We start from the raw sequence: 16,410 nt of genomic DNA on the forward strand, positions 1-16,410 counted from the left end.
GTAACAGAGTTCTACTGGCCTTTCATTCCACAATGCACTGGCACATAAAGGCTGCTTGACACAGGATACACATTATAACTTCAAATAGCATATCTTATTCAAGATAATTAATACTTTTGATGATTTAACACTCTCGTTACAGCTGAAATTGGCTTCACAGAAAAGCTAGTAATTCACAAATCAGCAGTTTCATCCTTTGAAAAGAAGCAGCTTGTAGTTGTTCACTGAAATGTGAACATCCTGACACACACAGAAGAAAGCACAGGAGGGAAATGAGAACATCTTTAAAAAGAAGTAGTCAATCTATTAACTTCTCTCTCATTATTTTAGAATTCAAGCAAAATTTAAACAGACTGCAAAGTAATCTCTAAACTTACCTCAATGATCTAAACAACAAATAAAGTTATAGACTTATAAACTGAAAGATCATTTGTATTTTTCCCTTTATTATTATTTGATCCTATGCTTGCAAAGTTCACACTTACTGAGAGTGGACTGAAACTACTGGAATACAAATGAACTAAAATGCCAATAGTTAATCCCACCCTTGAATTTATAAAAGCTCAACATACAGAGATTTTAGTAAATAATAAAAAGAAAGAATGACTTTGAAAATACTTTAGGGCATAAGGACTTAATAATTTCTTCAGTTTCTTACATCATTTCTTCAAGTGAACATGCACTATTAGAAAATTACATTCATTTACTTAACTTGAAGAAGAAAGGGTTGGAAAAGTATGCTAGAACTGGAGAAGAGTAGTTATTGAATGTGTGTTTTAAAGGTATGCAGAAAACCTTTTTACAGTGCTATATGATGTTCTTAGGGAAATCATAGATATAGTTTGTTCTCTGCCGTAAGGTCTTCACTAAGAAGGTTCATGCTCTGAGGATTTCCATGGCAACTTATATTGACAGAAGCGTTCATTTTTCAAATTGAGTGCCCAGGGACATGATTAGCTACAGCAATACCATGTAAACCACCTAAACAGAGATCTTTTGTTCAGGTAAATCAGCTTGTCTTTTCCTCCACGGGAGCTAACTTCAGAATAAGCCACTAAGTAAGTTAATAAGTTTGAAAAAATCTCACAGCTTCTATCCCCCCTTTTTTTTTTGTTTTATACAAGAAACAACAGTGCATTTCCATATACACATACAGCTGAAGTGGTGATTTCTTTAGATTATCAAGTATGTCAGGTGGCCTATAGAAAGTCCATATAAAGAATGTTATATTGGAGTCAACACAAAGAGGCATAAGACCAGATTTTTGAGATCATTTCCAAGCCTACGAAAATATATCTGCAAAGACACACCAAAAAGATTGAGTTCCCTCTAGTCCTAAATGAAGATATTTATAAAATAAGTACTCACCAGTACATTGAATTGAAGCAGCTATAACACATTGATGTTCTGCTGCAGTACAGCAGTAAAAATGGGGGGTTCTAAAGTAACAAACTTTGTTGGTTTATGCTTCTACCCTTTGTAACAAACTGATACTTGCCTTACCAAACTTGAAATGGGAACAGCCAGATCCTTTATACCTGCTTCCCTCCAGCAAACTAAGCATACTGCTCATCCCAACCTACAAGGTCTTTGCAGATAACAACTAGCCAATCCAGTCTTGATAAGATATCAGTTTATAATGGGATGGGGCTGATACGCAGAATGTTCTACAACTTCTTGGCCCCCCGCTAACTTTTCTCAGCAGTATTCCAAGGGATTGTCTGATCCAGCTGAATGTATTTATCTCACAGAGCTGATGGATGATATCTTTACTCATCAGCTAAAGTAATACTTACAAAGCTTTTCTTCTGCAGTATAGTGCAGCTGACAGAGATCATTAGAACCAGCTTGAAAAATACATTTGCTTTTATGCAATCATCAGAAAGAGAAAATTTTATATCAAGTAAAGTTCCACAGAATACCTAGTTTTTATGTTCAAATATCTATCTCGTTAATTTATTCAGAGAAGTATAGTAATCTGTTTGAAATTTTCTCCATTATGGTATTCGTTTCATGCAAAGTCTACAAAGATGCCCCCTTTTTTCCCCCCTATAAGTGTTATACAGAGCTATGCTCACAGAAACACTTTCTTACAAAAAAAGCAAAAACACCTGGAAATATTTCTTCTCCCATCTCATCTCCTTTCCCGTCTGAATGTTCAAATTTTATAATTCATTTCAAATTATATTTAAGGAGTTATTCATGGAAGACATAATAATGGTGGAGAAAGATATCAAGAAGAGCAGTGGGTCAGATGGTCTGTAGCCGCATACAACCACGCTGTACAGGAACATTCTAAACAATTCCAAAAAATTCTCTTACTCTTTTAAGAAGATGGTAAGGTTTAAAGGGGCTTCTCCCAGGACAGCACTGAAAGATAGCAGGGCCTTTACCATGGATTCTCTTTAGATTGGACATAGGAAACGACAAGCTGAACCAGACAAGAACTAAGGCAGAATTTGCTAATGCAAAATTCCTGTATATACCTATGTAAATAGGTATATATTCCTGTAAAATTCCTGTAAATACCTATGCACCAGCTGTGCCCTCCAAGCAGGGACTGGGCAGTGAAACAACTCCATTGCCAGAGCTGAGTGGGGAAGAGACATTCATCCTTGCTGATTCCTGCAGCTAACGTGCTACCTCTCAGACTGGGCGCTGGAATATGACGTATCCTCCTTGTCATTGTTTGTTCCCACTGAGTTCATTAAGTCCTTTTGTTTCCCAAGAATGAAAAATAGTGAGTTTCCAAGCATGCTACCTGCAGGTTTTGCACTCAGTTCATTTCCACATACAGCTACAAAGCACATAGATGAGACACAATGTGGTCCTCTGTGACCTCAATGGACATTTCTTTTGTTGCATGCTCAAAGGAGTTTTGCTTTAGGATTCCCTGTGCTCTGGAAGAACTAGCTCTCTCCTCTGTATAGGCTTGAGTTATTTCTGTAGACCAGGAAGGAAAAGAAAAGCTGCACAGAAGGCAAATCCCACTATATCTGAGTGATAAATAAAGCAAATACTCTATAATGTAAAGCTCCCAGGCTCAGCAAGGCACTGTACAAACTTAGACTCTGAGACAATCTGTTTCCCTGAGGCTTATAGGCTAAATAGCAAGCTAGAAAATGGAAGCTACGAGAAAGGCATCTGACAAAAGCCTCATTAGCCCTCCATTTCCTTCACTCCTGGCACGTTTGTTTCTCCTTAGCACTGACATTTCTGTAGGCTCAATATTTACTGTGTATCCAACAGTGAGAAACAAAGACTACATAGTCCTCTGAATTAATGACTTATTGTGTTAAAACTTTGCTTGTCTAATCACTCAGTGTTGTGCAAATGTAAGTGCCCGACTGAGAAGAAGAAACATCCAGAGTAGAGCAGAGATGACTAAGAAAAACACTTCTGCTACGTTAATTGCTTTGTACTGAGGTATTACCTCTTGGTGTGTAAACATCAAATTAGCAATATTCTAAGGGTGAACAGTAACATAGTAATCAAACAACCCCTTCCAGCTATGCAGCTTCATCTGCGAGCTCTCTCTCCTGTCCTGTCTTTTTCTCGTTATTTGGTGAGCTAAAAATACTTAAAAATGTATTGCTGCGCTGTACTCTATTAAATTCCAATTATCTTATCCCTCTGTACAAACTTCATAACACTGAATCTTATCAGCACAGAAAGAATTCTACTGTAGCTGGTTGTGATGAGCCAGGATGTTACTGTGAGCTCTGTATTTCTACACTCAAGGCTCTCTCATGCAATTCATTGGAATTTTCTATAGAGAATCTAAAGGCCAGCATTATTCAAAACAATTTCAGGTCACTGTTTAAAAAATAATCCTAAAATTCCCTAGCATTAAAAAAATATTTTTTTATCCAAGGCAACTTTCTAACTCATATATCTACTTTATTTAGATCAGCTTCTGCAGTATTGCTGTCCTGCTTCACAGCTTAATATCCTTCATAATCTGATGGCATACTTTATCAGTATCTCAGATACTGTCTATGGGATCTTGCCATTGCAAAGTAAACAAACAAACAAAAAAACCTCACAGCATTTTGGACACATACAAGCATGACGCAGTGGCATTCAGTAAATTGTCTTGGACTACTTTATGATTCAGAATGCATCTCCACTGAAGCACAGGCTAATGCAGGAAGTTGGGAGCAGTTCCCAGCCATCATGTAGCTCTGTTGTAGTGTGTTCAGGCAGATTTCCTTCAAAATTAGAGAAAGCTCTGAAAAAAGAGCAGTTCTAAAGGAGCACTCCCTGCAGCATAAATGAGGTTATAGCATATTTGTCCATGCTGCTTCAGTAAACACACCATCTTTTGGAAACGCATCATTTAGATTGTCTTTTGTCTTTTGATTTCAAATAGTAACACAAGCTTGTGTTGATTACCTATGGCTGAATTTTCCATTTCCTCTAGAATCCTATATTTAATCACTTTCTATGAGGAATAAATTTACCAAACTATACCAATACACGTAGTCATATTTGAATGACTATTTACGATGATAAAGTTTCAGTGAAAGCCAGAGATGTGTTCACTGCTCTCTTAAGTTCAATTGGCAGGAATCCAATGGATGCCATCTGAGCCAGTTGGGATTTTCGTCTGTATAAATAGGAGCAGGATCTGGCAACCATACAAATTACATCTGTTCCATTGCAGCCATCTGTAATTCAATCTCCAAAATATTAATCAAGTTTATCTGACATGATTTTTCCTCCATCATCAGCTCATGCTCCTGATTTCTCCTTGGTCTGTTACCCTTATAGTCTAATAGATTTTTATTCCCTTTAATATTTATGTCTTTAAGAAAGATTGAGTTAGATTCACTGGACTGTGATCAATACCACATTACTTCCTCCTTAATTGTTCTGTACATATTATCTGTCCGTTATATATGGTCCAGACTTTCTTCACACTGTTAACCTAAAACAATATGTTTGGGCTTAACAGTGCATTTGAGTATTATTCAACCTCTCTATGCACTTAAAAGATAGCAAGTCTATCACCTCATTATCTTAATTTTCATGCCAATTTCTTTAAGTTTCATTTTATTCATCTTCCTTGTCCTGATCTTTCAGGCAATGCTCTTAGGTGAGGTTACATTTCGTTTTTCTCAATAATAACAAGTGCTAGTTTTTTTTTTTTTTTTTTTTTTTTTTTTTTAATTTTTATTTTTATTTTCCTTTCTCTCTGTTTATTTATTTATTTTTAAACAAAAGCTTTGACTTCATAGAACTACAGAGTGGTTTGGGTTGGAAGTGACCATAAAGCCCACCCAGCACCAACCCCAAGTCGTGGGCAGAGCTGCTCTCCCCCCCAGCTCAGGCTTCCCAGGGCCCCATCCAACCTGGCCTCGAGCACCTCCAGGGATGGGGCACCACTTCTCTGGGCAGCATGCCTCAGCACACTCACTGCAAAAAATTTCTTTCTAAAGTAAATCTAAATCTATCCTCTTTTTAGACTAAAGCCATTAACAGTAGGGCTATCACTACACTGCCTAATAAAGAGTTCCTCTGGATCTTTTCTTTTAGAAATGTTAAATAAAATGAACAAAGTGCTTTATATGTTTTATAAATACACTTGTATTCTACATATTTCAATCAAGAATAGTCCATCTTGTTTGATCTTAGGGTTTTACTGATGCTACATATGGTTTATGGAAATAGCTGGCTTTCTTAAAGAAATTACACTTATAATTAATCTTCACAGATGTATAATCAATGGATATTAAGATGTTACAATCACAAAATAAACAAGAGAGTTAGGCAAAGTAGATTATGATAACAAAAGAGAATAAATGGAAGGCTTACTCTTATGCTTGGCGCACCCACAAAACACCAGAAGAGGCAATCTCCAGACAAGATCCCCACTGGTAGCCAGCTCTCTGGTAGTCAGCCTGGCTCCACCCCTTCCGGCAGCACAGGTGAATTGCCTTCAGCTGTGCTCCTCTGGCTGACTCATGGCTCGCCTCAGGTGATCAATCAGAGGTTCAGGCCGTGACTCAGCAGTTCCCATACAACAGATCAGTGTAAGAAATGAGTAAGTTTTCTAAAAAATACATATATGTTTAATCTACTGTTTGAATAGGTTAACAACCACCAGTGCCTGGTCAATCCAATCTAATATCCTTTTAGAAACAAGGCAAATAAAGGAGAAATAGTAACTTCTGTACATTTACAGCAAGGTCCTAGACTTTGGTTCACATAGGTGGAAAAACATGTCAAGAAAGTACAGAGCAGATGAAAATATACTCAAGTTGAACTTCAAGCAATACTTAAAGCTAGTTGAATAAAATTTGAATAAAATTCTTCATGGAGTTGTTAATCATTGACTGCCCAAATGGTCCTGTGATCAGTGTTGTAACCAGTAACTTAGATGATACAATAGATAGCATTTGAATTTAAAACACAATCACAAATAGGGATGAATTGCCATAAATTAAAAGGTAAGATTAGTATTCAAAACTTTTTTGATAACTCTGTTATAAACAGGAGAGTGAAATTCAGTGGGGACAACTGCAGTATGATACAAATAAAAATAAACATATAGAAGCATGAGCAGCAACTCATGTGAAAGCTTTGCAGGAAAATATCTGGAGGTCTTTGTAGATCAGAAAATGAAAACATACAGGGCATTATAAAGGAAAGAACAAACATTATAGAGATGTATAAGCAACTCCTGAAGGAATCCCTGCCAGTCTGTTGGGCACACAAAATGCCACAGGTAGAGGCTTGTTTCCAGTTCTGTGTACATCTTAAGAGGGAGGTATGCCAACTGGAAAGACTCTTTGACAAGATGAACAAAGCTGGCAAGTCTAATGGGCAAAGTTGGAAGAAACGAGAACTGACTAATGTAGGGAGAGGGAGACACATTGACAATACCTATTAGAATACAGAACAGGTTGGTGAAAAGAGAAAAGAAGTAGTTTGTTCTGTTTAACTGTGTCCATTTATCATTCTTCAAATGGAGGCTTAAATAAAAATGACCTCAATGTAGACTAAGGACTGACTGCATTAGTGCTGAATTATAATCAAATTGCAGTGAAATTATTCAATTTCTGTCATTACAGCCCAAGAAAACATAAATTACTATTCCGCTCCTGAGAGGACAATTTATCCTTTTTAAAGAAATTCTAAAACTTTGTATACTCCAGGAAAAGCTCTCCACACTTGATTACTGCTCTGCAAATATTAAGGCTATGCAGATTTTTATTCTCAGGCTCGTTGTTTTGACATACTGCAAGAAATATATAATTTTGGCCCAGTGATTTGCCCAACTTTTACAAAAGTAATAACAGGCAACGTTAGGGAAATTGCTGCTGACTTCAGTAGCAGCAGGTTATACCAGAATACATTTCCTAAACAAAGGACAGACAGATGTGTTGTTATATCCAGTACAATGTCTGTTATCTCAGATGTAACCAATCGCCTTCTGCAAAAATGTAAGCTTACTATTTAAGATTTTTTATTTCTATCCATCTATCTGAAGGTTATCCCATCCCAACTAAGAACTAAACAGCATTATCTCAAGTGCTGGAGACATCCTAGGAAGCAGGAAATATGCTGGGATTTCTCTCTCACTCACTCCCTCACTTCCTCAATGCGACTGAAGAAGAGTTGGCAATCCTGGTTATGAGAGTTAAGATGACAAACTAGATGACTAGGGTCCAAGACTGTAATCCAGTCAAGCTGTCGCTCCTTCCCTTTCCTCATATGTATAACAGCATCTGTTCCTTCTATCTTCATAGTGATCAGCATAATTAAAGAAATGAGGAAATATCCCCACTTTTTTTTCCCCTTGTTCTATGCATGGCTTCTCACCTAAGTACCTGCCTGCTACACAGGGTGCATAGCTTGTGAAGCCCATTTTTGACAAGATATGAGAAGCTGAGATTTTGTTTTTGATGGAAAGAAGGGAATTTCAAATTGTCACAAGGGCGGTGGATTACAGAAGGCACCTTCTGAAGCTGCTGCCAGCTCTGCAGAACTTGGCTTGGTAAAAGAAAAACAGGCGCACCAAATGTGTTTCATCATTGAGCTTTTTCCTACATCTCCCTTATCAGTAATTAACGTGAACAGTAGAATGTATACACTTCCTCAATAAAAGTAATGATCATGTAGAGGGTCAGAAGTTTTAAAATCAAAGCTTAAAAGATATCAAAATTGCATAGGCCTTCTGCAGTATTTCTAGAGGGATTTTTTTTTTTTTTTTTCTCACTCAGAAAAAAAATTGAAATAATATATTTTTCTTACCACAATCACTTTAGGTAAAGGTCAGCCATGTGTATCCGCCATTTTAAAAGAGTCTAAAGCTAAAGAGTGTCCCTAAAGCTACAGAATGTTGATCAGTACCACGTGCCCAAAGAAAAGTGCTAATAATCCAGCATTTCCCCCGCGACTCAGGCTGACAGATATGAGTGATGAAGGACACAGGTTGTGATAATGTGTTGTGTGTTAAGCAAGAGAATGGTTGGTTCAGCAAAATATGCTTTGCCCTCAAAGCATATATGCTGCACTGATATGCTTCAGATATGAGGTCTGTCAGTACTAGGTGCCACTTTCTACTATCATAATAAAAGAGTTGTTGAAAAGGACCAAAAAAAACCACCAAAACTAAGTACTCCCTCCTGTCAAGGTCTCTGGGGAATTTTGGTATCATTGAATAAATATCAGATTAAAAAAGATTAAATGCTTTTTCATGTTCGTAAGTGTGATCATTTTTTAGGGTTAGCTATTGCTGAACAGTCGTAGCAGATATCTTGGTTTACGGAGCAGAATTCCTAGGCTCAGAGCACAGTTAATCTGTAAATATCATTTAAAAAAAGGACCACTTGCAAACCTACATCTGACTCCTTGTGGATGACCAGGCAAGCTTTATTTTTGTTATTTATTGTAATTAAATTGTTTAACTGGAAAGTGAGTGACTCATCCTTCACGTAGAAAATTTTATCACATAGTTTACCACTTGTCACAGAGTTATCTAGATTAATCTATGCCTCTGACAGGCCTTCCATTCCTCTATGAAGAATTTGAGAAAGGTGGACTTGGTACATAAAAAGTGCATGTATCAGATCTCCTTTACAATCACCCGGCACTTTCTATTGACATATCCTGGGAAATACCAACATGAATTCTTAGCTTTTTTGCACCTGAGTGCAATGCCAAACTCGTCACATTCCATGAGCTCTGCAAAGGTCTCATTAATTTTCTGGCTTACTCAATCACACAGATAGATGAGTTCATCGCAGTTTCAGCAGGATCTGTTTTGCACTGTGTTTTGCACTACTATTCTACCTCGCTGCTTTGCTATGTCCTACAGCAAGACATAAAATATTGCTAATATCTGAGGAACTGCAGATATTCCAGTAATTCTGCAAAACACAGGTGTCTGATAAAAAAAAAAAAAAAAAAAAAAAAAAAAAAGCATGCTCCTGAAAGAAACTCTGTCTGCTCTATGAATTCCTTACCTGAGGTACTTCCAGCCCTTTTCTTTCTCCTGCCATCTGAGAAGAAATTAATGCTTTGGATACATGGTCACAACATTTCTAAAAATATATCTTGAAAGATCTGTGTGATTGCAGCACTCATTAGTGCTGCAAAAAAAAGTGTGTACATAGTGCTTACCTTATAACCTACTCAACTTCAATTCTTCCATCTTAGAGGCTACCAGTTACCTTCTTTTCCCCACAAAGACTACAAATTGTCTCAGTGTGCAGGGCTGATTTTGTAGGTGTTGGAAGTTTGTGTTCCAGATTCCAGTCCCACAGTACCTTGTTCTTCAAGTAGCATTGCTACAAATGGACTTCACTTTGTTGTACAACATGCTACAATGGATACATTATGTTGTCCTGTAGAGACATTCTATATTCCTTGGATGGGCAGAAAAAGTTCCCTGCGAGAGGTAAAATACAAGACAGTGAAGGCTGCCAAATTTGCAAAAGACTAACATCTTAAAAATCCATTTTTCTGGGGAAAACAAAAAGCAAAAACAAAAACAAAAAACAAACACCAAAACACCCAAACCCACGGGAACTTCTTCTGTCAGTTTAAGAAAATGGCTTTTAAAATAAAGTTAAAAGACTCTAAAAATAAAAAGTTTCAACTTACCTACAGTACATTACGGCTTTACAGTATCCCATAAATGATGTCCTTCATTTCAATAAGTAGTTTACAGGAAGAGAACAAGTCTTTTCTGATCAATATCTATACACTGCTCATTTTTCACTGTTTCCTGCTCATGTTAGTAATATTCGGTCCTCTGACCAGACGTAGGGTTCTGCTGTTGATTCTTTCTTTCCACATTCCTCTCCCTCTCTGTTTGGTTTTGATGTATCCGTGAGGTACTGGGTATGTCAGGCTCTAGTCTTGCCTGGAGCCCACATCATAACTTGTGACCATCATTTTATTGGGTTACAACAGTGGAAGAAAATTTTGCATTTTAAATGGCCTGAATGAATGAGACATGTCAGAATACAATTTTTTTTTTTTTTTTTTTTTTTTAAAGCATTATGTTGATGTCATGTTTTGTATTACCTGAAGCATGAAGGCATTTGAAGGTACAAGATCTATCGTGAAAATATTAGAGGACTATTCAGTACAAAATGAGGAAAATTAGTTTGGTCTCATCTGCACATCCCTGGAATATGCAGTCAGTGGTCAGTCTTTGAAGAAGTCCCTTGGAGAGCTGTTCCACAGTATGAATATGAGGTCTGAGAAAAATCTCCCATTTTTGCTGTGTACTGCTTACAGCTTCGGATCTCAGGTCTGCTTCCATGTGTGCTGACGTTCCTTTTGGAAGAAGTTCCACTACAAATGCACTTACCAGAGGTAGGATTTTCCAAATAAATGTGCAGGCTGCAATGTTACACAATCCTCTACGATGCTCTTCATGAGCATACACCTACAGTAAGCAGCATTCAGAAAACAGCCCAAATTCTCCTCATACCAAATGCTGTGACATCCTTCCAATTTACCACTTCTTTCTTTCATCTCTTACTTCTTTCTTCAGTGTGAACAAAAATTATTTCTGGTTCAAAAATTCTGTCCATTCAATTACATGCCTTATTTTACATACAGAAGAGCAAGACACTACAAATCTGGGATTTCTTGGAAGAATAAAGTTAGAAGTAGACAGAAATGAGTGAGTTCAATTCTTTCACTGGAAGGACATTTAAAAGTCATCAGCTGAATGTTATTGATGCTGAAAATTGGGGAAAAAAAAATAACAGTGAATCTTGTGGACACAAACAAAGTACAAGCTCAAGAATGATGATCCATCAGGCAAGTAGCAGGCTTCCCACTGGTGCAACTAGAGAAATCTGGTGAGCAAGGCTATGAGGGATTACTAATCCTATATGGAATTCATGTTGTTCTATTTAATCTGGCAGTATACCAGCCAATAAATTGAACAATCTGGGTCCTCGTGTATTTTTGTTGCCTGTTCACCTTGTGTCCAGGCTCAAGAAGGCTTCCCATCAACTGTGCAAGCTTTATTTCTCTTCAGTCTTCAAACATGTTTACAACAGCAGCAGTTTACAACACGCTGTGTGTCAATATTTATTTTACACAAAAACACTGTGATGAACTTTATTCATTTTCACTGTTGTTTGAAAACAACATATATACTCATGTTGTTTTGTCCACAGTACAAAGCTTTCAGTAACTACTCACACGCAAAGACAATATCTGGAAAGCTGACACCATTAATTTGCACCTCCCTAATACTGATTTGTTCCTTACTTTTCTACAGACTAGAGCCCATTAGAGCACCTTTTATACAGGAAAGCTTTGAATCTCTTCTCTACAGCCTCGTTTTATCTCTTTTAAGTCTGATAAGTATGTTCATTACATTATTCTTCAAGTTAAAAGATTTACCACACATTTTCATTTTTAAAATACTTAGCTTTTTAGAAAGAGAAGCATATAATCCATAAACTGTAAAAGCTTGACGTTTTGCTAAAGGATGTAAAAGCTGATAAAGGCCCAATCGACAAAAATGACTACCTTTCAACAAAAACATGGAAAATCCCAGTAATATGAACTGAAAATAGCATTAAAGCATGAACAACAAATGTATATATGACAGACAGTCAAATCATGCATTTTTTTGAAAGCTTGATTGTTTCTAATTGTTCTTAGTCCAAAAAGGGAATTGGCTTCTGGATTTGAGGCTTTACAAGGTGTATAACCAAGATGTTATAATTGCAATATAATCAAAAGAGTAAGGCAAAGCTGTATAACCAAGATGTTATAATTGCAATATAATCAAAAGAGTAAGGCAAACAAGGATCACAAAAGAGAATAAGTAGAAGAGCTTACCCTTGGGTTGAGCTCACTAGAAGATATCAAAGAGGAGGATCTCCAGAAGAGATCCTTCCCCTCTGGTAGCCAGCTCTTAAATAGGTCCAGGAGGGGTGGAGCCTGGCTCCACCCCTTCCGGTAGCACAGGTGAATTGCCCTCACCTGTGCTCCTCTGGCTGACTCATGGCTCACCTCAGGTGATCAATCAGAGGTTCAGGCCGTGACTCAGCAGTTCCCATACACTCCACCCCTTCACGGCGTGAACCAATGATCAGGTTAACAAAAGGGTAAGCTTTCCCTAATACAGAGATCCGGTATATCGCGACGCTTATACAATTTTATCGCGACGTATGTTGGTACAGTTCAAGACAAGTGATGATTAGTGGATGTCCATACTCTTCTATGGGCCAGTGCTCGATGATGTGCCTGGAGGCATGAGGTCCTGAGGTGCAAGTCCATTCTATGTTATTTTCTTCTGCCCAGCGCTGTATCGTTGCACCAGTAAAATGAGTCCCTTGGTCGCTCTCGATGACTTGAGGTGTCCCGTAGGCAGACATCAGTTTAGTGAGTGCCTTGATGGTATATGCCTGGTTTGCTTTCGGTACTGGATAGGCCTGCAGTAGCCCACTTGCAGTGTCGACACAGGTCAGGGCATATCTTGCCCCTTCGGAACGAGGAAGGGGCCCGATGTAATCGACCTGCCATCGCTGGAGAGGATTGTGTCCCCTAGCAAGATGGGCTGTTGTTTCGGGCAACGATCTCGGTCTCATCTTGGAGCAAGCGTCGCAATCCTGGCATGCCTGGACGATATCAGATAGTTGTATGGGCAGTCCCCATGCTTTAGCAGCTGCCCACATTGTCTTTTGTCCAGCATGCCGTAGCTTCTGATGTAGCCAGCGGGCGATGTTCTCAGATGGTGATTCTCAATCCATCGAACTCGGGCCAATGTGTCGGCTTCATCGTTTCCCGGTGACTGTAGGGGCTGATGACCAGAAACATGGTAGACACGTACAGTCCTGTGTTTGACCGTATTCCATATATCTAACCACATGTCTCAAGGCTAAATATACATATTTATATTTATTTCAGGCACTGAAATAATCCTTTAGACTTATCCTTACTTTTAGATGAAACCCAAATACCTGGAAATCTATGTTCGATAACTATATCAGTGTATCTCTTAAGTTTTTACTGAAGTGCTCCATATCATCTTAGAGGAGAGGTGAAGGACTCAGAGATTGTCTCCACAAAATGAAAGGCATTCTTGTGAAATATTTATACCAAATTTGCAACAAAAGCAGTGGGAGTTAAAAACTCCTACCAGCTCCCAGAAAAGCTCAGCATCTTGCAGTAAACCATAAATGAGCAAGAAGATAAAATATATTCCTTATACCATATTTCAGATTTTTTAGATCAGAGTTAAACATAGGCATATTGGCTAGATGGAATAAGAAACACGTTACCTCTGCCAGTGATATGAAGGCTGTTGATTTGGCAGCTTACAATTTTGTACATGGACTTTTATCTGGAAAGTTTCCTATTCTAGAGCAATGGTGGAAACAGTACACAGAAATATATGTAGTCACCAGCATCTCTGCAATTCCTTATCTTAGTGACTCATCTCTCAAAATAGAAAATATTTTATGCCTGTGAGATTTTCAGGCTTTCTGGTCTGACTTTTCAGCTTGGATGACAAATACAATTAGTGTCAAACATAAGATGGCAATTTCTGGGACCCCAGAACTTTGGTCAACTGATCACTAACTTTATATACTGTTTTACTCAAGTATTTCCAATTTTTTACTTCTTTTCCTAACAGAGGAAGATTTCATTAGTTTCTGTATCACAAGAATGGTCAGGATCCCAGTAAGGTAGCACAGTTTATAGTGTTTTTGTGTGGAAAGAGATGTGAAGATAAGGTCCCAGCCACAAACAACTTCAAATCTAGCTAGGGCCCTAATTCTCATCTGTGTTTGCCTGAGTCATAGCTCAGCCCATTTTGGAGTTGGTGATTTATTATTTCATGTGAAGTATATATATATATTATATATATATATATATATAAATATTTCTATGCATTTTCTCATACATTCTAATTACCAGAAATAAGATGACATGCCAGCTTTCCCAATATGCCTCTCCACCCATCATTATCTGTCTTTAGTTGCTCAAACAAATCGGGGCTGGGGAAGATTTGTATTCAAATTGTCAATGACTTGAGGAGAGAGGGAGGAGGTCTGAGATTTGCAGAGACAATTAACCTCAAATTAAAATCCCTTTAATATGAGCCTACAAATATTGTTTATCTTCCTTTTCTGTTGATTAAAGCATTACCTCAATTTTTTTTCCACTCTGCCTCTTTCATACGCTTAATAAACTCATGCCCTGTGGTACTGGTGACTTTTACAGATCAGCTCCTCTACCACCCATCAATCTTTACGCAGAGCATTAATGTTTTATTACTCTTGTTCTGGTTGTAATGATTTTTCCCTTCCTCTGCTGATTTTTTTCTTTTTTAATCAAAAGTAATTTACAGCACTCTTCACCAAAATGAGGCTTTGCCAATTTAAAATACATCATGTGTGTGTTCTCTGACACTTGGTCAAATCAAAAACCTGACTGATATATTTTGCTGGCTTTTAATCAAGCTACATTAGGTCATAAATAACATGGTCCTGTAGGAATTTCCCTAACCACTAAAATTAAAGAAAAATGTCTTTTAAGTCACTTAAAATTCTGCTTTTCTGTGTTGTTGTTGTTGTTGTTTTTTCAAATAGTATTAATAAGAATAACTGAGTGAAGAATCCTTTTCAAATACCGTATTGTGTATTGCTTTGATCTGCAGTCTCAAAAGTAAAACAGGTTTCCTCAAACATTCAGTTATTTCTCACTATACATGAAACAATCACCGTGGATTTTATTGAGTGGATTATGAATAACTTAAATAAAAACTATTCAGAATCAATACGAATCAAGGCAGACACCTGCCTGTTTTTTCACCCACAATCTATTCTACAAGAAGCAGTTGTCAAGTTCATCAATACCTCACTTAGCAGGAGATCAGTTCTGCCAAATATTTCCTTTGCAACATTGCCATGAACCTCATTTTTACTTCTCTGCTGTGCACTGGAGCTGAAACTTTTCCCTTTATAAACACAGCATTTTGTGTCAAGTTCACAAGATTCTTGGATAACAACATCTTTTTACCATGGGTATTTCGTGGTATTTCTTATTCATTCCAGTAGATACTAGATTGTTTTTATAATTTTAATATTTTTCTAAATCTTCTCAGCAATAATTCATACTCATTTGCTAAATATTCAGCTATTCATTTCCTTTTTAAAAATTTATTTTTAATTTTTTTATTTTTCACATTGCTGCAAATGAAAAGACAGCTGGTTATATTCATCTGTGAATTTGCTATGAATACAATTTATAACACAGTTGTACTTTAGCCTCCAGTCCATATTTGTTAACTTTTCCAAGATGAAGATTCATGTACTGAAAATTTTTTTGAATCTTGGATAAGCTAAAGATTATCTTGTCCCTTGGCAGAGATGTTGTAAAAGCGTCTTTTTCTGTCCATCTCCCTGCTGCTTAAGAAATAGGCTGATGAGATCATAGGTTTCTGCCTTCAGACCCTTTTGCCAAAAACCTTTATTCTAGAGAAAAGAGAGTTTCTTCTGGCAGAATGTAATCCTTGAATTTTGAAAAATCTTGACATTTTTAAACAATTAGAAGTAGTGGTTATGTTGCTATGCTGCTTTTTCCATATGGCACAAAAATCCAACATCAAAAACTTAAAGCTCTTTATGCCATTCAACGTTCAATAGTCTGTCTCCACTGAACTGTGGTGTTTCATAGATATCAATTATTATTGCAGGGAATACTGTCAGCTGCTGCAGTAAAGGAGCTGAAATGTAAAGGTGTCTGGGAGGGAAAAAGATGCAGGGGTGACTTACCAGCTCATAAGCTGCAACATGAGGACACAGGTTAGGCATCTGACTAAAGCTGCATTTGAAAAAGAAAAACTAATTTTAAAATAAACAAACAAAGCACAACAACCTGCACTACACATCTTTTCCCACAGCACACTTTTTCTGA

The sequence above is a fragment of the Lagopus leucura genome, unplaced genomic scaffold (assembly GCF_019238085.1).
Source record: "Lagopus leucura isolate 7727_CA_CO unplaced genomic scaffold, USGS_WTPT01 Super-Scaffold_73, whole genome shotgun sequence".
NCBI classification, from domain to species: Eukaryota; Metazoa; Chordata; class Aves; order Galliformes; family Phasianidae; genus Lagopus; species Lagopus leucura.